Source organism: Sciurus vulgaris (assembly GCF_902686455.1).
Source record: "Sciurus vulgaris genome assembly, chromosome: 1".
In the NCBI taxonomy this organism is placed as follows: domain Eukaryota; kingdom Metazoa; phylum Chordata; class Mammalia; order Rodentia; family Sciuridae; genus Sciurus; species Sciurus vulgaris.
In genome coordinates, this window is record NC_136461.1 from 50,673,053 (window position 1) to 50,697,036 (window position 23,984).

Genomic DNA, 23,984 nt, shown 5'->3' on the forward strand with positions numbered 1-23,984 from the left:
CTCTCAAACTCTAAGCCCCTCAGAAATCCTTCCTTGTTTTAAGTTGTTTATCTCAGGTCATTTGTTGCAGTGACAGAAAACTGACTAACTCTCAACATGACCCTACTCACTTGTGGAAGCTAAAATAGTCAACCTCATAAAAGAAAAGAGTAAAAAGACCAGGGAAGGAAGAAGGGGGAGGGATAGGGAGATCAAATAATCGGTACCAGAATGTAGTTAGGATTAGTTAGTTCTGGTGTTCTGTAGCATAATAGCGTAACTAACAATAGTTTACAACAGTGTATGATACATTAGAGCCAGGCACGGTGGCACACGCTGTAATCCCAGCTACTCAGGAGGCTGATGTAGGAGGGTCAGAAGTTAGAGGCCAACCTGGGCAATTAGCAAGATCATCTCAGGAGCCGGTGGGGTAGGGATGTAGCTCAGTGGTAGCACATGCACTTAGCGTGAGCTAGGCCTGGGCGAAATCCCCAGTACCATAAAAGAAAAAAAAAAAAAAAAAAAAAACCAGGGCTTCCACCCTCAGCCATGCCATGTAGATATCAATTCCCTCAGCCTACTCCCCACCTCTGCAACAAAGCAAGGCCTTTACCCAGCTGGAATTCCCAACAGCACTTCTTTCCTCACTCCCTGTCACTGTCAAAACAAGTCAGCCCCTTGACTCCCATGATCAGCTTCTTTGAAAATGGGAGATCAGATTCATCTTTATGTGAATTTCATATGTACTTTTCAAATAGTGTGTGTTCCATCTTTACTGGATCTGGTTTGACAGGGGGAGGAGAGGTTATTTTAGTTTGGGGTACTTTTGTATGTTCTGCAGTGCTGGGGATCAAACCCAGGGCCTTGAACATGCTACGCAAGTGCACTACCACCAAGCTATCCCCTCTGTTCCCTGGGGTCATGTTTTTATATCTTTAATTTCCCACCTCGCCATGTTCATGTTTTTCTTTATGTCAGGGGTCAGCAATCTTGGTGTAAAAACCTGATAATAAATATGTAATAGAGGTTTGCAGTCTTTGGCACAACTACTCAACTTTGCCACTATAGCACCACAAAAGGGAGGTTAGACGATGCATAGATGAGGAGTGTGACTGTGTTCCGTGGAAGTACAGTCAGTCAGATTTGGTCTGCAGGCCATACCTGGCCTCTGTTTTGTGTACTTGCCCATATTTAAGAATCTCATCACCAGAAACAGTGGTGTACACCTGTAATCCCAACCAGTAGTGAGAATGAGGCGGGAAGATCACAGGTTCAAGGCCAGTCTCAGCAACTTAGCAAGACCCTGTCTCAAAGAGTGAAAAGGACTGAGGATGTGGCTTAGAGTTCAAGTACTCCTGTGTTCAAACCCCAGTTAAAAACTATGTGTGTGTGTGTGTATCTTTTCTACTACTTCTGACGATCTTGGTCTGCTTCTATTGTTTGATTTCTCTTGGTTTTATTTTCTGATTATGGATTGGCCTTACTCATCTACTTTGCATGCCTGGTATTTCCCTATTAGGTGCCAAGCGATGTATACCCTTGGCTACTAGACTGTGTTCCTTTAAATAACATCAGACTATTCTTGCATGCAGTTAACTTACTTGCAATCAGTTCAGGCCTTTCAATTTTTGTTTTAAAGCTTTCTGCTGTTGAGGGGCTGGGGATGTATCTCAGTGGTAGAGCACTTGCCTAGCACATGCCAGGTCCTGGGTTCAATCCAGAGCACTGCAAAAAATAGAATATAAAAATAAATGATCTAGGGCTAGTTTTGCTCCACTATTAAGGCACTATTTTGAGAATCCTACCCAGTCCAGGCATATTATGAGGTCTTTCCAGGAGGAAACTGCTGATATTTACCTAGGAATTGCTTCCCGGTGGTTCTTTCCTGGCCTGGAGGAATTTCCTCTCATGCACGTGCAGATGAGTCCAACTAAGAGCAGGTTTCCACAGCTCTTTCTCTGCAGAGCTTCCTCCCATCTAATATTCTACCTTACAAAATCTAGCAATGGTCAAGATTTGTCAAAAAATAATGATACTTATGTGAGATAGCAAAGATTGCAATGAGAAAACACATGCTATGGTAAACCATGAGCAGATTCAAAGATGTGGAGGCATGGGGAAGTTTTTAAAGGTCAAAGGGGAAAAGTTTGCATAAACTTTAGATACAAATTTCATTGGTCGTGGAGACCCAAGCTGCAGTTGGCACCAGCTCATTGATGGAGGTTACTGGGTCAGTGTTCTGTCAAAAGCATCTTATCTGAATGTTAAGCTTTGTTACAGTAATCTGTACATATATGTAAGGGGTGCAAAACATGGACTACGTATAGAACAGGAGGGAATTTTATGTAGACCTTTAGAAAATCCTTACCCTAGAAAGGCAAGCTAGAGTTGTCCCCCTTAATTTCCAAGCTCCAGTTTTGTTTGGGTCTGCCAAGAAAAAATTCATCTTGGTATTATCGACTTTCATACCATCTTGGCCTCCCTCAACTCTGATCTCTATTCCTGGAGTCTGTTTGGGTTCTACCTCCTGAGTATTGCCTGAATGCTGTCAAACAGACATTAAACTAGAGCAATTATAGAATTTCCCTTGATTCGATTCCCTTCTTGCTTGCATCAAAATCCTGTGCTGTCTGTTGATGTCTGAAAACATTTATTTCACATATTATGTCAAATTTTCTAGTTGTTTACTCCAGTAGTAAGGCAATTCCCATACCACTTAATAGTCTTCAGGCAGAAGCATTATTCTTGATCTAATCAAAATGATTGAAGATGATAGTGAGAATATATTTTTCACAATGTGATGATTCAATTTTCTTTTTAACTTTGGTACTGGGAATTGACCCCAGGGATTGAACCCAGGGGTACTTTACCACTGAGCTCCATCCCCAGCCCTTTTTATTTTTTGAGACAGGGTCTCACAGTTGCCTAGGGCCTCCGTTGCTGAGACTGACCTTGAACCTGTGATCCTCCTGCTTCAGCCTTCCAAGTAGCTGGGATTACAAGTGTGTGCCAGTGCACCCAGCAATGATTCAATTTTCTGTAAGCATTTTACACTTATCAATAAGTTCCTTGGTTTCTCCCACTTGTACAATAGACAGCTCAGTTGCCACAGTCTATGGATTCCTTCCCCCACCCTGTTGACAGCCACACCTTACTGCAATTTTCTTATGTGTTACTAGCTACATACCCCATGTTTTCTGTAATCGTGCTGATGTGAATGGAAGTTTGAATGATTAAACATAGGAAAAGTCCATTCACTGCGAAGAATCGTTTCACAAGTCACATTGGGCCTAGAGAACAAAATCATTTAAGAAATTCTCTAGCCAGTCATGGTGACACATGACACCCAGTGGCTAAGGAGGCAAGAGGATCCTAAGTTCAAAGCCAGCCTCAGCAACTAAGCAAGGCCCTAAGCAACTTACCAAAACCCTGTGTCAAAATAAAATATTAAAAAGTCTGGGGATTCCCCCAACTTTGCCCCCTTTCAGCAGGAAGCAGTTTGGAGATGTCATCTGTCACCCCTTTTTCTATAGAAATGGAATGTAGAGGGCTGGGGAGATAGCTCAGCTGGTAGAGTGCTTGCCTCACAACAAGGCCCTGAGTTCGATCCCCAGTACTGCAAAATAAATAAATAAATAAATAAATAATAAATGGAATGTAGAAATTGACAGTGGGGAAACGTAACAGTGGGGAAATGTAAAATGGTCTATTTTATGCTTTGAATATAGCCCTTGCCACTGCGACTGATTTTTAAAATGGACATGTTGCTTTCTCCTCCTCCCTCCCTGCTCCTCCCTAATCCTTCCCCCTCCCTAACCTCAGGGGAAACAGGATTACTTTTCTCCCCGACCCTAGGCAGAGTTATCTGTCCCTAAACACACACCAACCATAGGAACACGTAATCCAGGCTTTGGGGATGGTACCAGAAGATCTCAGAAACGACTGTCTCCCAAATTAACAAGTGAATTACAGCTCCAACAGAGAACAGGTGGAATGTAGCCTCTTTAAAAGCCCCCTGTTCCTGTTGATGAGCAGAATCACAGCCTCTGGGACAGGAGTTCCCTATGTCTCCTTTACTAGCAAAGCAATAAAACTTTTACTTTTTATCAAAAAAAAAAAAAAAAAAAAAAAAAAGGCAGGGAAGGGGGCTGGGGATGTGGCTCAGTGGTTAAGCGACCCTGGGTTCAATCTCTGGTAAAGAACAAGAAAGTGGAGATGAAGAAACAGAAGAAAAATGAAGAAATTCTCCACATATTTAGGCATTTAGGATCATTTTAGAATCCATGAGCCTTAGCTGCTCCTTCTTGACAACACCAGCCTCCGAGAGACGCTGGCAAATGTTTTCTCTTTGGTCACCTCAAAGCCGAATAACCTAGCCATGTGCTTTTTGTCATAATCATCCGCAGTGCCCTTTCTGCCGCGGGTTGCTGGGTTCTAATAGGAAAGTAAGCCTCAGTCCCCGCAGGGTGGAAGTCATCACCCTTAGTTGCATCAGCAAAGGTGTGGAAAGATCGGAGGTTCTGGAGAGTGGACCTGCGATTCGAGTGTGAGGCCGCTGACGGGATCAAATTGCTTCCAGTGCTGCCTGGATCGCGCGTCCGGAGGCTGCAGTGGCCAGAAGACCCAGAGAAAAGAGCACCGCGCTGGGCTGGATCCAGCCGCCGCCGCGGGGACGCCGGGAGACACTGGGGCACGGCGCTGCGGTTCTCCAAACACCTCCTTTTCTTATACTGTTGTTTTTCAAACTTTCTAAACAACTGAAACTTCTTGCACCCCATTTCCCCTCTCCCAGTTTTATAGTTTATGTATATTTATCTATTAAAGTCAACCAGAATAGTGAGACTAAGGGGAGGAGGGATTGATCCCGGGTGCACTTTACCACTGAGCTTAGTCCCCAGCCCTTTTTTATTTTGATAAAGTTGACTTGAGTTGCTTAGGCCTTCACTAAATTGTTGAGGCTGGTCTTGAACTTGCAATCCTCATGCCTCTACCTCTGGAATCACTGTGATTACAGGCTTGGGCCACTGCAATAGGTGAGACTGCTCTTTTTATTCCATTCAGGCCTTCAACTAGTGGGATAAGTCCCACCCACATTGTGAAGGGCAATTAGTTCACTGATTTAAATGTTAATCTCATCCAAAAACACCCTTCAAGCTGACACATCAAATTAACTATCCCACACATCGTGGAACCTTGAAATGACCCCCTTAGGAATGGCCTTGCCTTAGGTAAGCAAGGACGTGTTCTGTCTCCTTATATTCAACCCCTATTCAGTCCCTGCCCCTCTAGTATCCACAGCTGGAGGGCAGTAACAATCACTGCTTCTACCTCCCCAGAACCTAGAGTGGACAGGCTGAGACCTGGCCTCTGCCATCCCTCCACCAGGAATCCTAGACACCCTTAGATGCTAATCAGGTGGCTTCTCAGGCACTCAGGGCACACATAGTTGTGGGGCACTTCATGATCTCACTTCCACCTAAACCTCCAGCAGTAGGTTAACTCTAGTCTCACAAAATAAAAGCTGAGCTCTCTCGTCACAGGCCTTTGCCAGCACTATCCCTGAGCGCTGCAGCAGCTCTCCATGCAGCCATGGACCACCATCACCAGGATCATCAGGAAACATGTACGTGCACGGTCTACTTTGAACCTCTGGAGTGGGACCCAGAAATCTGTGTTCTGATGATCACCTGAGTTTGAGCACATGAGGCTCCCTTGCCCTTTCTTCCTCCAGTCTGTGACCATTCACAATTGCCAGGTTCTTTTGCTAAATGCCGGTGGACACCAGTTTTAGAAGCAGATAGGAATACAGGTAAACCCCAGTCACAGCTTATGCATTGGAAAGCGAGCAGCACACTGAGTCTGCCAACTCTATAAACATTTATTAGCAGGCAGCCACAACATACAGCCCCCACCTATCCAGAAAGCCCAGCAACTACCCACTCTGTCTTTCTAGGGCAGATGGTTTGGGTTTTGTTTTGTTTTTCAGTACCAGGGATTGCAGGGATTGGGGATTGAACCCAGGGGCTCATGTTTGCTAAGCAAGAGCTCTACCACTGAGGTACACCACCAGCCTTGTTTTCTTTCTTTCTTTCTTTTTTTTTTTTTTTTGGATACAAGGTCTCACTAATGTCTAGGTTGACCTTGCACTTGTGAACCTCCTGCTTCCGCTTCCCAAGTAGTTGGCGCCTATGCCACCACATGTAGCAGGGCAGTGATTTATAGCCTTAGCTATACATTAAAATCACCTGGGGGATATTTTCAATTCCCATGCTCAGGCTACAATCCAGACTGGTCAAATGGGAACTAGAGGGAAGACGATATCTAGAATTTTTGTTTTGTTTTAAGAGACCCAGAGGATTCTCAGGTGCAGCCAGAGTTGGAAAAAACTGTTTTAGAACCTCCCACAAAACACCTGGCTTAAAGCTTTAACTTCCAGGCAACTGCAACAGTATTTTCTATCCAATCCGGTATGAGGAGGTGAGTCTTTAGGAGAAGAAATGCAGAACTGAGGTTTCAGATATTGGAGGTCTTTGGTTCCTTGGTGCCAGTTCAAACATCTTCTTAGGCTAGCGTGGAGGCCAGGCAGGGGCCGCATAGCCCCCAAACTTGCTCTCTACCGACCTCCACCTAGGGGTGTCGCGGCCGGCTTCAACTTGAGGCGCTTCGTACTACCGCGCGGGGGCGCACGAGAGACGCTGCGATTCTGGGTCTCTGGAATCTAACCCAGCTGGAGAAAAAAAGAAAAAAAAAATTCTTTTAGCTGAGTCCTGGACGGGAACTGGAGAGGAGGGAGAGGGAAGGCGGCACACACGCAAAGGACACAGAGAGGAGGGAGGATGGCGCCGGACACCCGGCTGTAGAGAGAGGCTTCTCGACCGCCACTGCCGCCAAATCTCACAAAGTTGGCGCCCCTCCCAGCCGGCGCTAAACAGACTGTGCAGGAAGGTGGACATGATCTTCATTCTTGTGGGGCTTTGTTCCTGCCTGTGACTGGGTTCCATTGCCTTCCAGTCTCCATTTTTCCATTAGCCAGTTGATCAGTTTGCCTTGCCCTTGACACTGAGCGAATGTGAGGGCTCCAGGGGTTGGACATGGATTTCAGTCCTCAGGTGTCCCCATGCCCGCCCTTCTCCTGTCTTTCCAAGACTGAAAGAATTTTTTATTTTATAGTGTATTTATAGCACTAAGTGCATTTGTAGGATGCACTGAGGAGGAGAAGGGAGGAAGAGTAAGAGATGGAAGAGGAGAAGGAGGAGAAGGAGAAAGAGAAGAAGATGACTGAGGATGTAGCTCAGTGGTAAAGCGCCCCAGAGTTAAATCCCCATTACCAACAATCAAACAGTCATTAAAACTGATTTTTAAAATCTATCGACTCAATGCTGGCTGCGGTGGTGCACACCTGTAATACCAGCTGCTCTGGAGGCTGAGGCAGGAGGATCACAAGTTCAAGACCAGCCTGAGCAACTAAGTGAGGCCCTGAGGAACTCAGCAAGCGACTCTGTCTCAAAATAAAAAATAAAAAGGGCTGGGGATGTGGCTTAATGGTAAAGTGTCCCTGGGTTCAATGTTCAATCACCAGTGCTCCCCCACCAAAAAAAAAAAAAAAAAGAAACTAAAAACACATATGAGGTACAGTACAACTTTTTCATCTATCTGTAGATTATTTATTAAAGGTTGACAATGTGTTAAATTCAAGAGATACAAAACTGAATAAGACACATTTCCTGCACTCAGCTGGCTTAGTCTGATGGGCAGGCAGATAGGAAACAGTGATTGCAATAGAGGAAGACAATGCTATTAGTGAAGCTATAATACAGAGAAGGACAGAACTAAGGAACATGGCTATGGAGCAAGGGTCAGGAAAGCCGGCTACAGAGCAGTAAGAATTAAGCAGGTGGCCGGAGAAATGATAGAGTGTGGTACCATATGGTGTCCAGGAAGACAACAGCATTTGAGAATGGCAAGTTCCACAAACCACCAAGAGTCATACGTGACTCAAACATGAGATGTGAAACGTGGGTCCAAATGAAGAGCCTGGAATTAACCCCACAGCATTATAGAGTCACTGAGATGTTTTACTATGGGGAATTTTAGTCAGATTTGCCCTTTAAAGCGATGAAAATTTGGCCTTCATAGCATTGTTTTGTTGCTGTTTGGGGTTGGTTATTTATTTATTTGTTTATTTTGGTGCTGGGAATTAAATCCAGGATCTTGGACATGCTAGACAAGCCTTCTACCACTCTACCATTGAAATACACCCTAAACCCTAATGGTATAGTTTCGTTTTGTTTTGCTGTTTTGTTTTCTCAGAGTGCATTTTATAAACAGTTCATATTAGAATCCTGGATAGGGGCAGGTACACACTTAAAAATCAGAATCTGGCCTCACATGATGGCACACACCTGTCATCCCAGAAACTCAGGAAGCTAAGGCCAGGCTCAGCAATGTTTAGGGACCCTGTCTCATAATAAAAAAATTAAAAAGGGGTGCAGTTCAGTGGTAGAGTTCCCTTGGGTTTAATCCCCAGTACCAAAAAGTAGAATCTGCATTTAAACCTACTTCCTCAGGCGATTCTTCATTGAAAACACAACAAACACAAACACAAACACACACACACACACACACACACACACACACACCAAATTGCAAATAACCTTAGATTTAGCAACTGGAAAAGCAGAGGAAACCCGGCATCTAGTAATTGAAGAACCAGGAGTCTACAGAAAACATCACATCATCATGGCCAGAAGATGGCGCAGGTTTTCCATTTACCTGATTTCATGTGTGCCAATAAAGATGGAAATATTGTTCAAGACTTTGCTTGATCTCCCTGCCTAAATCCAGAAGAGGGCCCCACAGAAACTGTGATGACAGAGAAGCTACTGGAAAGACTGTGGGTGGTCGGGTGGGGTGTGCTGGGGGTTAAACTCAGGACTACCTAGGCGCTAAAAACCTACCCTGCACTAAGCTCCGTCCACTCCAGCCCTAGGAAGACTCCACGCACGGGAACAGCCATCCATCTCCATAGAAGCCACTCTTCTTCAGAGAAAGATGACCTCATAAGGACATGTCCTCTAGGCTGGAATAGTACCATGCCCCAAAGGAAAACTCTAATCTTGTTTTATTTAGGCTGCAGAGTCAGGGTGAGCACCACTTCTGGTGGCCCCTATTGCTCCCTCTTGGCTGCTCCTGAGTCCCAAAGACTTGGTGGCCCACAACCTTGAAGCTTTGGTTCTGACCCGAGTTCGCAGCAGCCAGCCGCACAGTTGTAGCAGAACGGAATCCGGCTGACCTACTGGCACCAAATAACCCGTGCATTTGCACCCTACCTCCTTGAAGTCTCCAAGCACTCAGATCGCAGCCATGCCTGGAGAAATTTTTGGCTCTCTCCTCCCTGACTTCGTGGTATGGTACGTGCAGTTGACTCCATTCCTCACCATGTTTTCTCAAAAGACTTTCAGGATCAAGCGATTCCTCGCCAAGAAAAAGAAGCAAAATCGTCCCATTCCCCAGTAGGTTCAGATGAAAACTGGTAATAAAATCAGGTACAACTCCAAGAGGAGACATTGGAGACAGCTCAAGCTGGCTCTATAAAGAATTGCATGTAAGATAGCACACATATTTATGCTGTGTCCAGGTCATTGTCACCTTGCCATGTCAAGTTGAAAATGTTACCAGTGTCTGAATAATTGGGCATGTTTATTGGGAATATGATTTTTCTCTTTGTTTCTATTCTCTGCACTAGTAGAATGGTTTAATAATAAATTTTTAAAAACATTTTGTTTGAAAATAAAAGAATTATTCTGGATGTATTCCAGAATTTAACAAAAAAAGAAAAAAAAAAAAGAAAAGAAAGAAAGATAAAAGAGAAGAAAAGAAAAAAGTCAGGATGAGAAGAGGTGGGTCTCTGTAGAATTTCTGGCCTCCAGTCCTGGGAAAGTGAGAAGCTTCTAGACTCAGGGCAGGTGCAGATGGCTGCACAGGGTCCCTACTCTGGTGATCCCATCCCACTAGTTCTTTCTTGCTCCTATCTGAGTCCTGGGGCTGGAGGCAGAGCCACCACCTGGGCCCCAATACTGAGGAAGAGGTAAGTAATTGTGGGTGTGCAGCAGCCATGAATGCCTTGTTCCTCAAGACTCAGGGCCCTCTTTGTGGTAACGGGGATTGAACCCAGGGGCACTTTACCAAAGAACTATATCCACAGCCCTTTTCTTTATATTTCATTTTGACACAGGGTCCTGTTAAGTTGCCCAAATTGCTGAGGCTGGTCTGGAACCCACAAGCCTTCTGCTTCGGCCTTCTGAGCTGCTGGGATTACAGGTGTGAGCCACCATGCCTGGCTCAGCACCCTCTTATGACTTCCAAAAAATCTTATCCAGATTTCCCAGCAAGCTGCTTGCCTTTTTACCTTTCCTTTCCTTCCTTTTTTTTTTTTTTTTTTTTTCTGTACTGGGGTTGAACCCAGGGATGCTCTACCACTGAATTACATCCTCAGCCCCATTTATTTTTTATTTTGAGACAGAGTCTCACTGAATTGCCAAGGGTTTTGATTAAGTTGCCCACACTGGTCTTTTTTTTTTTTTTTTTAAAGTGAATATACAATTTATTTAACATTCAAACTTCATTAAGACATGTGCAATATGGCAATTTTACTGGGGGTTTCACCCTACCTAGGATATGATTGCTTGCTGGGGCTTAGCAACAGGGTCCAGTTCACACTTAGCATTAATTAAATACTTTATTGAATAAATACAATACCAAACAAAATGCATTCAAATGCTTTCTAAAAAAATCAATTTTAAAGGCCTTTCTATTCAGGCTAATGATAAACACAATAAAGGCAGATATGCTAGTTTAACATAATTGGCTGATTTTATACAGCACTTATATCTTTTAGTCCACAAGTATATTATTAAATGATAGAGAACATCTACTACAACCATTTCTACAGAACTAGGAAATAAATTTCTAAGAAAGAAAGATTTTACAGACCCCATCTTTTTATACCCACCCCAACAGTCTAACTCTAAAGAGGATAAAGCCAATGACTTTCCTCACAAGAGCTCTCGACTAATGTCGCTTTGCTATCAAAATCTGTATTTCTGATCCGTTATGAGCATTGAGACAAGATTCAAATATTTCCAAAGAAGCACAATGCACATTGTGATCGCCTATTCAGCAACAGCGAGCACTGCATTCAAATCTATCTCATCCCAGGAATTAAATAAGGTCAGCCACATTCATGGGCATTTCCTCCACTGTAGTATTGTAGAAAGTCTCAATGTCACGAAGAATCCTCTTGTCTTCTTCAGTAACAAAGTTTATAGCCACACCTTTCCTCCCAAATCGACCCCCTCTGCCAATTCTGTGAATATAGTTTTCACGATTGGTAGGTAGATCATAGTTTATAACCAAAGACACTTGTACATCAGTCCCACGAGCCAACAAGTCAGTAGTGATCAGAACTTGGCTTGACCCTGATCGGAATTCTCTCATGATAACATCTCTCTCTTTCTGGTCCATGTCACCATGCAGAGCAGAAACTTTGAAGTCCCTGGCATGCATTTTCTCTGTGAGCCAGTCCACTTTGTGCCTTGTATTGAGAAAACTAATAGCCTGTATAATGGTCAGTGTCTCGTACAAGTCACAAAGTGTGTCCAACTTCCTTTCCTCTCTTTCAACATTAATGTAAAATTGTTTGATTCCTTCAAGGGTCAATTCTTCCTTCTTCACCAGAATTCGAATTGGATCTCTCATAAATTTTTTGGTCACTTCCAACATATCAGTTGGCATTGTGGCAGAAAGCAACACAACCTGAATACTTGTATTTAATTTTTGAAAAATCTCATATATTTGATCCTTAAACCCTCGGCTCAACATTTCATCTGCTTCGTCCAAAACAAACATTTTGATCCATTTTGGAGAAAGGTATCTTCTATTTAACATATCAAACACTCTCCCTGGTGTACCAACAACAATATGTGGTGCTTCGGCCTGCAGTTTTTGCATTTCATTTCGAACATTGGTTCCACCAATGCAGGCATGACAAATTGCTCCCATATAGGCTCCAAGTGCCAGAATCACCTTTTGGATCTGTTGAGCCAGTTCTCTGGTGGGGGCCTATACTAGTGCTTGGGTCTCCTTGAACTCAATCTCCAACTGTTGCAGGATGGAAATAGCAAATGTGGCTGTCTTGCCAGTACCTGACTGAGCTTGAGCAATCACATCATACCCTTTAATACAGGGAATGATAGCTCTCTGCTGAATAGCTGAAGGCTTCTCAAAACCATAAGCATAGATGCCCCGAAGAAGAGACTCCTTTAAATTCATATCATCAAAGTTATCAACAATCTCATTCCAGTTGCTCTCGATGACACCATCGGGGTCCATTCCCTCTGGGCCTCCATGTTCTCTGCTGACAAGAACACCGCAGTTAGGCAACATCCCTTTCCAAACCTAACCCTTTCTAACTTTTTTCACTGCCCTCCACACGCGTGTAGTCCTCCTGTTATAATCCGCGGAGCCACCAGACATGATCCACTCAGCGCCCGACTGAAAAGCCCACACTGGTCTTGAACTTGCGATCCTCCTGCCTCCGACTCTTCAGTTGCTGGGATTACAGGTGTACACCACCATGCCCAGCTTCTAAAATGTTTTTAATCACAACTTTAGTTTCAAAGGCTATATTTTTTTACTCTTTTTTATATTGTGAACACACTTTAAACGTATTTTTTTGTCAAAGACAGATTTAGTCCATTGGGTTTCTGGGAAATATTCACCATATAACTCACCTAGTGGTAAGTCCTATCAGACAAATCCTGCTTTCTGTGTGGAAAAGCTGGACTTCGTATTTCAGTGCAAATAATAATGCTAATGCGCATCCTGGGCACATCTCTCTCACTTCTAAGTACAGTGGAAATGTGCGAGTCCAGAACATGCCACCCCAAATCATGAAGGACTTTTAAACTAAAGGCAATTAAGAAGAAGCGGAAGTGAGAGGCTCTGTCCTTTATCTGCCTAAAAACAGGACACAGATTTACAAAGACAAAAGTATCTACCCCACCTCCCTGCCCCCACCTCTTTGCGCCAGGGAGAAAAAAGGTTAACTGCTGTGCACAACTTTGGACCCTTGCCTGCCTGGAGGTGGTACCCAAGAACTCTATGTTAATAAGCTTTACTAACTATCCTTTATCTACCAAGTTGCTGCCCCTCTAGACTCAAAGTCTTTTTGTTGTTGTCTTGTCATGTCTATTAAAATGTGTGTTCTTTGGTGAAGATGCTGTGTGAGCTAGAACCGGCCACTACACCCGGTTTATTACTCAGTTCTCAAACTCCCAATTCGCTTTATGCTATAATAAATCTCCTGAGAGTTTTTAATCCTAAATATTGGCTCTTTTTTTTTTTTTGGTATAGGGGATTGAGCCCAGGGGCACTCCAATCACTGAGCCACATCCCCAGGCCTTTTTCGTATTTTAATTAGAGACAGGATCTCCCTGAGTTGCTTAGGGCCCCCTAAATTGCTGAGGCTGGCTTTGAACTAGTGATCCTTCTGTCTCAGCCCCCTGAGCCGTTGGAACTATAGGCATGTGCCACCATACCTGGCCTTGGCTACACACCTCAGGCTAAACGCCTCAAAAATCCTGGGCAAGGGCTGGGGAGATAGCTCAGTGATAGAGTGCATGCCTTGCAAGCACAAGATCCTGGGTTTGATCTCCAGCAACGGGGGGGGGGGGGGGGGGGGGGGGGGGGGGATCCTGGGCAATGACTTGCCTGCGTGGTTTATTACTATAGTAATTTGTTAATTTGTTATATGTTTTCTTTGGAATTAAAGTGAGAAGCACCTCTCCATGCAACTCCAGTTATAAAATCACAAGCAATTATGCAACAAGCAACAGCAAAAGCAAAAAACAAACTGTAATGTACAAAGCTGCTCTCCCCGCCCTTTCTGTCGAAGCCATTTCCCCCGCCTCCCAACTACTGTCAGTCTGTGAACATCCTAGCGAGCTATTGGTTCATCAGTCAGCTTGCAAGTATCCTTCTCCGTTATTGGTCCCCTGTTAGTCCGGCAGAATTCAACTACTTCAAGGTAGCTATCCCGCCATGTTTTCTCTTGCTTTTCTCTCCCCCTGATTTTCTTTCTGCTTTTCGCTTTCCACTCTCTTTTGCGCGGCGACCTTTCTCTTTCCCTTTCTTTTCCTCTCATTTTCTCTCTTACCCCGCAGGGAGACACTCTGTTTGCTTAATAAACTCCCTTATGTGATTTCCCGTGTCCCAGCGTGGTTTTCGTGGGATCCCTTACACAAACAAAAACCAAGAACCCATGCCAGCATGAACAGATTCTACGTGGGAAGTAAATCAAATGTTATTTCTTGCAGCCAAAGATCTTTATGCCAAAAATTCAGTTGTGAGCTGGGGATGTAGCTCAGCAGTAGAGCATTTGCTTGTCCAGCATGTGTGACACCCAGGGTTCAATCTCCAGTCCTGCAAACATTTTAAATTAAATTTTGAAAGGGCTAGGGGTATAGCTCAGTGGTAGAATGTTTTATCTAGCATGCATGACGTCCTGGAGTTGATGGTCAACACTACAAAAAAAAGAAAAGAAAAAAGAAAACAAAAAAACCCCACATAAATAATTGGTGTTTGTATGTCTACATACAATTGAGGTTTGTTTGTTTCAGTGCTAGGGATGGAAGCAGGGGTACCCTCACCCATGCTAGACAACTCTCTACCACTGAGTTACATCGCCATTCCTATTTTTTTTTTTTTTTTTTTTTTTGAGACAGGATCTGAATAAGGTGCTTAAGGCCTCCCTAAGTTGCTGAAGCTGGCTTTGAACTCAAGATACTCCTGGCTTGGCCTCCCTTGTCCTTGGAATCACAGACATGCACCATCTTGCCTAGCAGTCCTATGTTTTTGATATTTTAATTTTGACCTGAATTATTTTGATTCTTTCTATTGAGATATAAAATAAAATGTAAATGGATCTTTTCTCAGATTAAGTTTAATTAATATTGTAAATATTCTCAAGTGATAGTTAATTTAAAAATATTGTATTACCATTAAAAGGGAACAACTTTTCATCTTCCAAACCACTATAATGGTTCTCAGGAATGTCTCAGCTGATGGTCTTTTCTTTTTTGGTGATACTGAGGATGAAATTCAAGGTGCTTTAACCACTGAGTTCCATCCCTAGTCCTTTCTTTCTTTCTTTTCTTTTTTTTTTTTTTTCAGTACAGGGTATTGAACCCAGGGATGCTTAACCACTGAGTCACATTCCTAGTCCTTTTTATTTTGAGATAGGGTCTCAATAAATTGCTTAGAGCCTTACTAAATTGCTGCAACTGGCCTTGAACTTGCAATCCTCTGGCCAGGGCTCCCCAAGAATCATTAGGATGATAGGTGTGCACTGCCACGCCCTGATCCGGCTGATGGTTTTAAGATTACCAATGAGTCGGGTGTGGCAACTCACACCTGTAATCCCAGGGTAACAGCGATCCACTTTATGGTTTGAATATAGCCTTTACTGCTCTACCGCTGCAACTTATTTTTATTTTTAACAGACATGTTTTCTTTCTTTTCCTGTCTCCTTAACCTTCCTGTCTCCCTAACCTTTCACCATCCATAATCAGGGGAAACAGGATTACCTTTCTTCCCCATTTTAGGCGGTTTTCTGTCCTCAAGCACACACCCACCACAGGAACAAAGTCATTCAGACTTAGGGGATGGTACAAGAGGATCTCAGAAATTACTGTCCCCCAAGTCTTAGTGAATTACAACTCACGTGGAATGTAGCCTCTGAAATGCCTCTTTAAAAGCTTCCTACTCCCCTTAAGGGGCAGAATCACAGCCTCTGGGACAGGAGTCCACTGTGCTTCCCCTTTGCTACCAAAGCAGCAAAACTTCTTTTTCCTTTTTCTCAAAACTATGTCCCTGACCAAACCTGGGGTAACACCAGGGTCTTAGGAGGCTGAGGCAGGAGAATCCTAACTTTGAGGTCAGTCTGGGCAATTTGGGGAGACCCTGTCTCAAAATAAAAAGCTCAGTGATAAAGTACCCCTAGACTCAATTCCTAGTTAAAAACAAGTATCAATGACGCTAAGATGAAAAGTAAACACCAGTTGTTTTCAATTTTTTAAATTGTCTTTTTTTTTTCTTCTTATTTTGGTGCATTGGTGAATTCAGGGCCTTGAACATGCTAAGCGTACATTCTAGCAGTGAGCTACATCCCCAGATCCAAACACTAGGTTCTTCTTCTTCTTCTTTTTTTTATCATACACAGACACAATACATTCATTCATTTATTTATTTATGTACATATGTATGTATGTATGTGTGCTGAGGATTGAACCAAGTGCCCCACACATGCGAGCCACTACTACTGAGCCACAACCCCAATCCTAACACCAGGTTCTTACTGGCTTGATCAGAGATCATTGCCTATTTTCTGTGATAAGGATGCTTGGCATCAAGAAATTTGAAATCATCGATGATCTCAGAGCTGGGAAAATTATAAATTCACAAGCAGGTTAAACAATTGTGGAGTGATCAGCTCCAGATTTGATGTGCAACTCAAAAATCTAGAAAAACAACAGAACAGGGCTGGGGATATAGCTCAGTTGGTAGAGTGCTTGCCTTGCGAAGTATGAGGCCCTGGATTCAATCCCTAGCACTATGAGAAAGAAAAAAATGACAGAATAATGTGTTCCCATTCTGTCAGGTTGGTTTAACGGTACTGATAATTTTAGCAGAAACATCATGAAGCAAGAGGAGAACACATAGGAGGGAAAAATCTCAGACTCTTTCTAGGGATGCAATAAGTACATAAAACAAAAGGTTTTTTTTTTTTTTTTTTTCTTTCTTTCTTTCATTTATTTATTTATTTATTTGGTACTGGGGATTGAACTCAGGAACACTCAACCACTGAGCCACATCCCCAGCCTTTGCTGTATTTTATTTAGAGATAGGGTCTCACTGAGTTGCTCAGGGCCTTGATAAGTTGCTGAGGCTGGCCTTGAACTCTTGATCCCCCTGCCCCAGGCTCCTGGGCCATTGTGAATACAGGCCAGGCATGTGCCACTGTACCTGGCAAAACAATATTTCAATGGTCAAACCATTCAAAAAACTATTCGGTCCCACTTCCCTTCTGGAGGGGTCAATGCCCCACAGACAGCACACTGCAATTTGAAGACCTCTGTTATCAAGAGCCACCACCAAACTGGCAGCCTACCCTCAGTCAACCGCTCTTTTTACCGTCAACAGGCTGATTGTGTGTTAAACCTGAGGGAGTGCCTTAATCTTTGTAGAAGGGCTGAGGGGAAGCCAGATCAGTCGGGGGTTATTTCAGTGATCAGAGGGAAGATGGGTTTGGACAGGATTGGCTTATAGGAGAGGGAGAGAAGTGGATTTGGGAATGGATTAACTGTGGGTTTAAATAAGACAGGAATCTTGAGTGATCCTGAAGCTCTGGGTTGAGCAGTTAGGCACTGGGAGGTGCTTTCTAAATTTTCTATTTTATTGGTACTGGAGACTGAACCAAGGGGCGCTTTACCACTGGGCTAGGCTGACCTGAAACTCTTTCGTGCCTCAGCCTCTCAGGTCCTGGGAGTACGTGTGTGCGGCCAGGTTGGGTGACGCCGGGTTGAGACACGTGCCTGGAGTCAGGACAGGTGAGGTGGGGCCGCTCACTGGGGGGCTAGGGTGCGACGCTGGGGAGGGGCGTTGGGCTCCGTGGGCGGCCTGCAGCTGAAGTCTGCCATTGCTTTGGGACCGGATGGGATTCCCGGGGAGGGGAGAGGGGAGGGAATGCAGATCGAGAGGGGGTTGGGCCAGAAGCTCAAAATCCTCAGAGGAGGGGAGGGGCCGAGGAAGAGATGAGGAGTCAAGTGCCTTGGTTAAGACCCTCTCCACCTTTGTTCACCGCGCAGTGCTCCGGGCGGGATCCCTTCCCAGGTAAGGCTGGCCCAGGTGTGCGCCCCGCGGTCGGGCCCTCTCGCTCTGCTTGGTTCCCTAGGGGTTGTGGGGTGGTGAGAAACCGCTTTTCTTAATCTCCTCCATTCCCATAGTGAGGGTAGTAAAATAGCAGGGCCGTGAGAAGAAAATGAAGTCAAGAATCTGGCGAGGCCTGGACAGCTCCTACCTTTAAAAAAATGTCAGGGTGGGGGTGTGAAAACTTCATAGTGTCTTCTGGGAGCAGTGGCTTTGGAGCAGACACCTGGGTTTCATTCTCTCCACGGCCCAGAGGGAAACTTGCACTCTCCACCCTTTTCTTCAGAGTGTCTGTATTTGACTGGAAAGTAGGTTTGGGAGTACTGTGGGAACTAATGCATTGCCTTCCGTTTCGGGTTTTTTGTTTTCCATTTGTTAGGAAAATTTTGGTTCAATTCTTTAGATTTCAGATGATTGCACCCCCACCTCACATGGAGGAGAAACTCAGTCTCCCCCCTTCCCCCCTCTTTAAGTTAGACTCTAGATCCTTCCCTTCCCCGCCACCGTCTCTCCACTAGACTTGATAACTTGTGTCTTTTTGGCCATGCTGGAGATGGAACACAGGGCCTAGATCATGCTAGGCAAGCACTGCCACTGGGCTACATCCTCAGCCCTTCGCTTTTTAAGCAAACATAACTAGACAAGTAACTTTTTCCCCCGTTGATAAGACGGTGATTTCCTGTATAATAAACCTTAAATCTTAAGTATCATGGACTTGACTTTTAGGTAGAGACTGCTGCACGGTGGACCACGTCCTGCTCTGCAAAACTGGTCTGTTCCTGGCAGAGGCGCGAAGTGGGTGAGTTGCTGAGGCTTGGCCGTGGGCTTGGGTCTGGGTAGTGGTGGGCAAGTATGCAGGTAGGGGGTGGAGAAGGGTATCTTAGCGTGAATCAGGTGAAGTGACCCTCAGACAGATGAGATGAGGAAAGTCCCGTCTGTAACATGGGGTCAACAACTTGGTGCCAGGATGTGCGGTAGTCTTGTTCTGTTAGCAGAAACCATGACATTGTTACCACTAAGAATCACAGATATTTCATTTTGCATTCTAGATGTTAACCACTGGTATTTTGATGCTGGGGATTGAACCCAGGGTCTTGTGCTTGCAAGGCAAGCACTCTACCAACTGAGCCATATCCCCAGCCTTACCGCTGGTATTCTGTTAATTCTGTTAGCTTTTTTTTTTTTTTTTAACGGTGCTGGGAACAAACTCAGGGACTTGTGCTTGCAACGCACTCTACCGACTGAGCTATCTCCCCAGCCCACTGCTGGTATTCTGAAATAAAGTTTTACACTCTTAGAGTTCTAGGAGTTCTAGGTTAGAAAGAACTTTAATGCCGAGCACAGTGGCACACACTTGGAGGCTGAGGCAGGGGAATCACAAGTTTCAGGCCAGCCTCAACAACTTAGCAAGGCCCTCTCTCCAAAAAAATGGAACGGGCTGGGGATGTGGCTTAGTGGTGAGTGGAGCACTCTTACAGGGTTCCAACCCAAGCACCTTGCCAAAAAAAGAGGACTTCAGCCTCACCGTTCTATCTTGTTAAATACGGTGAAAAACTCAGAGTCTAGATACCAAATTCATGTTATAACTATCAAATGATAAACTCCAGTTCGATTAATGAAAAAATAAACGCGATCAGTGACCATTTTCCCATCCTAGGTACTCTGAATTCTACCCACAAGCACTCTGGGTTGAGAGTCCCTAGAAAGCACGGTAAAATAGACTGAAGCAAAATTACCAAATTTCTGGTCAGGTCTGGATGGCAGCCATTCAAAGGGGTTAGCATTATAGACCTAAGTGTGACTAAAAAACTGAGCTCTATTTTTAAGGTCATTTTGTCAGTAATATACAATAGAAGACGGACTGCTTAGGAAGGACTAAGACTGTTTAGCAATTCACAGGCCCTGGGCCTTGGGGCTGGGTGGGTAGATGAATTCTCCCTAGTCTTAGGAATGAAAAGAAAATGTTGATTTGCATTTCCTTAGCTTGTAGCCTCCCTCTTTTCATATGTTTATTGGCTACTTGCATGTCATTAAGGTAAATGACTTTTCAAAATAGGCAATTTTTTTTTCTGGCAGTATTAATGGACTACCCCTTCCGGCTGGGGGAGAGGCCTGGCTGGCTTGCAGAGGTGGGGGGGCTTCCATTGCATCCCCGGTGCCCCTCGCACATACCGAATTCCACTCAATTCAGTACAGGCTCCAGCCTCAGAGGTCACCCAAAATTTGGTGGGCTATTACTTATGGGGTGCAAGATAAGAAAATAAGGGACGGTGCCAACTTCAGTCCTACTTACTGTGTATCCTTCTTTGGGTCAGGGGCCCTCCATATTTTTTTAATGACTTTATATTTTTATTTTCACATGATTTTACTTTTTCTTTCTATTTGGAGTTTTGTTCAGTTTCTGGGGCTAGGTCATTGTAACCTTATAGTCTATGCAGATCTCTTCACATTGCTGTGCGCGGTTCCTTGTTCCTAAGTCAGCAGTGGTCAGGTTGGTAATTCCCAGTTTTTCTCTCCTGGTACCTGTGGCTTTTGCAAGACCCATTACCCTAGAAAGTCTGTGTTAGATGACAGGCGTTTGCCAGACTAATTACCCCAAGATCTAACAGTTCCTGGGGCCCCTTTAAATGCAGCAAGGGCGATATTTGTCACAGCATTGACTGTGGTCTGGGCTTCCAAATACTGGGATATGGGGGGGGGGTTTGTGTGTTATATGGGGGAGGGAGTCTGGGGGATTAAACCAGGGCCTTGAGCATGTTAGGCAAGTACTCTACCACTGAAGTCTAGCTCCAGGAAACTTTTTTTTTGGTACCAGGGATTGAACCCAAACCCAGGGGTGCTTAACCACTGAGCCACATCCCTACCCGTTTATTTACTTTGAGACGGGGCCTTGGTAAGTTGCTGAGGCTGCTTTTTGAATTCCTGAATCCCCAGAATTACAGGCAGGTGAGGTGCCCCAGCTACAGGAAATTGACTTGCACCCCCCTGATTAATAAAATTGAGCATTTTTTCATGTTCACTGTTCTTGTGGCTTTTGTATGTATGTTTCCAAAGAATACAATTGTACTATATATATTTTCTGTGACTTTTTTTTTTTTTTTTTTTTTTTTTTTTTTTTTTTATGCTGGGGATTGAACCCAGGTGCCTTTTACTACCAAGCTACATCCCCATACCTTTTTATTTTAATTTCTTTGAGAACAGGGTCTCCCTGAGTTTTGGGGCTGGCCTTGAACTTTCAGTCCTCCTGCCTCAGCTTCAACTGGAATAGACATGAGCCACTGGCATTTTGTGTGTGTGTGTGTGTGTGTATGTGTGTTTATACATACACAAGTGAGTATCTTAAATTTGGGAATAGAAGTGTTTGAGATTTCAGATTTTTTCCAGGTGTCAGGTTGGTGCTCAAAAAACTTCAGATTTTAGAGCATCTCAGATTTAGGACATTCTGATTATGGAATGCTCAAACTGTACATAGATATAAATTTATAAGTTTTAGGTATATAATTTGTGTATCATAGATAATAAATTATACATAATTACACGTGGTGTATAAACTCATTGGGTCAACCCTTTTATTAAAGGGCGTTGTTTTCTAGATTTTTTGTCACAACAACTTCAGTATTCAAATCCTCATTTATGCGTTTGGTTTTTTTGTTTTTTGGTACTAGTGATTGAACCTTGGAGTCACTAAATTACTAATTAATCATTAAATTACTATTCGGTATTCCTTGAACTTGGAATTCTGCCTCAGCCTTCCTGACTCTAAGATGACAGGCGTGTGCCACTGCGGCCAGCAAGACACATTCTTAAGTAACTATAATATTATCACAGATAGTGAAATTCATATTCCATATTGTCACTTAATACTCTGTCCACATCCAAAATTCTCTGCTGCTTTATAATTGATATATTCTAAATATACAAAATATTACAGCGCATTCAGAACATTCTGATAAGGCAACAAGTATATGACTGTTACAAGCCACGTGTAAAAGTACTGATCTTTTTCAACTGATTTTTACCATGTTTCTTAAGGAAAAACAGCTTTAAAAACTTTTACACTAATTCTTAGAAGTGTTAAAAGAGGAAACTAATTTATTACCTAACAATAAAAAAAAATGTTACCTAACCTAGGTGTCTGTCCTTCAATAGATTAATGGATAAAGAAACTATATATATTTGGAATATTACTCAACTTTAAAGAATGAAATTATGGTATTTGCCAGTAAATGGATGGAGCTGGAGAATATCATGCTAAGAGAAATAAGCCAATCCCAAAAAACTAAAGGCCAAATGTTTTTTTCTGATATGCGAATGCTAATTCACAATAAGTGGGGGCGGCTAGGGAAGAATAGAACTACTTTAGATTAGGTAGAGGGAAGTGAAGGGAGGGGAGGGAAAGGATGATAGAATGAAACAGATACTGTTACCTTAGGTACATATGTGACTGCATAACCAATGTGATTGTAATCAGAAAATGAGAAATTATAATCTGTTCATGTGTGATATGTCAAAGTGCATAAATGCATTCTACTGTCAGGTATAATTAATTAGAATATATAATATATATATATTTTTTTTTTTTGTGGTGCTGGGATTGAACCCAGGGCCTTATGCTTGCAAGGCAAGTACTCTACCAACTGAGCTATATCCCCAGCCCTAGAATAAATTTTTAAAAATTAAAAAACTAGGGAAAGAGGATTATGGGATATTCCTTATACTATTTTTATAAGATTTTTAAGTCCGAGATTTTATCAAAATAAAGATGATTTTTTAAAAAAATAAGTCACACACAAAAATTGATCTGTTCCAACTGGGATCCAAATACGGTGGGCACATTACACATGGTGAGTTCTGTTGGTCCCTGAGCTAGGGAAGGCCTCTGTTTAACCCTGTGCATTGAATATTTAGCTTCTGTACATGGTCCTGTCCTGTGGGATTTTTCTTTTTTTTTTTTTTTTTTGGTGGTGCTGGGGATTGAACCCAGGGTCTTGTGCTTACAAGGCAAGCACTCTACCGACTGAGCTATCTCCCCAGCCCCGTGGATTTTTTTTCTGGCTACTTCCTGGTCGTGTTCAACTCCTGGTGCTGGGTTTTTTTCTTAGATTATTTCATTAAGAAGTTGATTTTTTTGCAACTATTTTGTCTTATTCGATTTGTCCAATGTAGTGAATAACATCTACAAATTTTTTGCTTTTCAGTTATTGCATTCTGTCTTTGGGTCCTCATTGTGATAATTATGAGAGTAAATATTAACTCAGTAATTATGCAAATAATCACTTTCCTTGTGACATTTCCATTTGTGCACAGATCATGTTTTAAACCTCCCTTCCCTCTCTTGTCCTCCCCTTACTCCCCTCCCCCAAGTCCCCTTCCCATTTTTCTTTTTTAAAATTGTAGCGAAACATACCTAACAAAGTTCACAGCCTTAACCAGGGTTTTTTTTTGGTTGGTTTGTGGTGTGCAGGATGAAACCCAGGGCTTCACAGATGCTAGGCCAGTGCTCTACCGCTGAGCTACACATCCCTAGCCCCTAACCAGGATTTTGTAAATAATTTTTTTGAGCGGGGGGATGATTAAAATCGGGATACTCTACTACTGAGCCACATCCCCAGTCTTTTTTTACTTTGAAGCAGGATCTTGCTAAGTTGCTCAGATTTGACCTCAAATATGCCTCAACCTTCCTAGTCACTGGGATTATAGGTATATGGCGCTGTGTCTGACTTAAATGTACAATTGATGGGTTCCTTCCCCAGCACTGCAAAAAATAAGTAAATAAATAACTTATTTACTTAATTTTTTTTTACTTAATTTAAATGCACTACATATATTCACGTTGGTGGGCCGCCACAACCACCCTCCATTTCAAGAACTTCATCTTTCCAAACTGAAGCTATTTTTCCCCCATACTGTGGATTGAACCCAGGGGTGCTCTACCACTGAGCTATATCATAAGTTCTTTTAATTTCTTGTTTTGAGACAAGATTTCCCTAAGTTGCTGTGGCTGGCCTCAAACCCGCCCC

At 43.3% G+C, this 23,984-nt stretch overlaps 2 pseudogenes across 2 annotated transcripts; one reads left to right on the top strand and one right to left on the bottom strand.

Annotated features, from left to right (window-relative positions):
* Positions 1 to 9,417: 9,417 nt before the first annotated feature.
* Positions 9,418 to 9,635, top strand: LOC306655230 (large ribosomal subunit protein eL39-like; annotated as a pseudogene). The gene has a single exon. The product of its transcript is annotated as a large ribosomal subunit protein eL39-like (transcript).
* Positions 9,636 to 10,556: 921 nt separating this feature from the next.
* On the bottom strand, positions 10,557 to 12,493 carry LOC306669558 (eukaryotic initiation factor 4A-II-like; annotated as a pseudogene). Its single transcript has one exon. The product of its transcript is annotated as a eukaryotic initiation factor 4A-II-like (transcript).
* Positions 12,494 to 23,984: the final 11,491 nt, after the last annotated feature.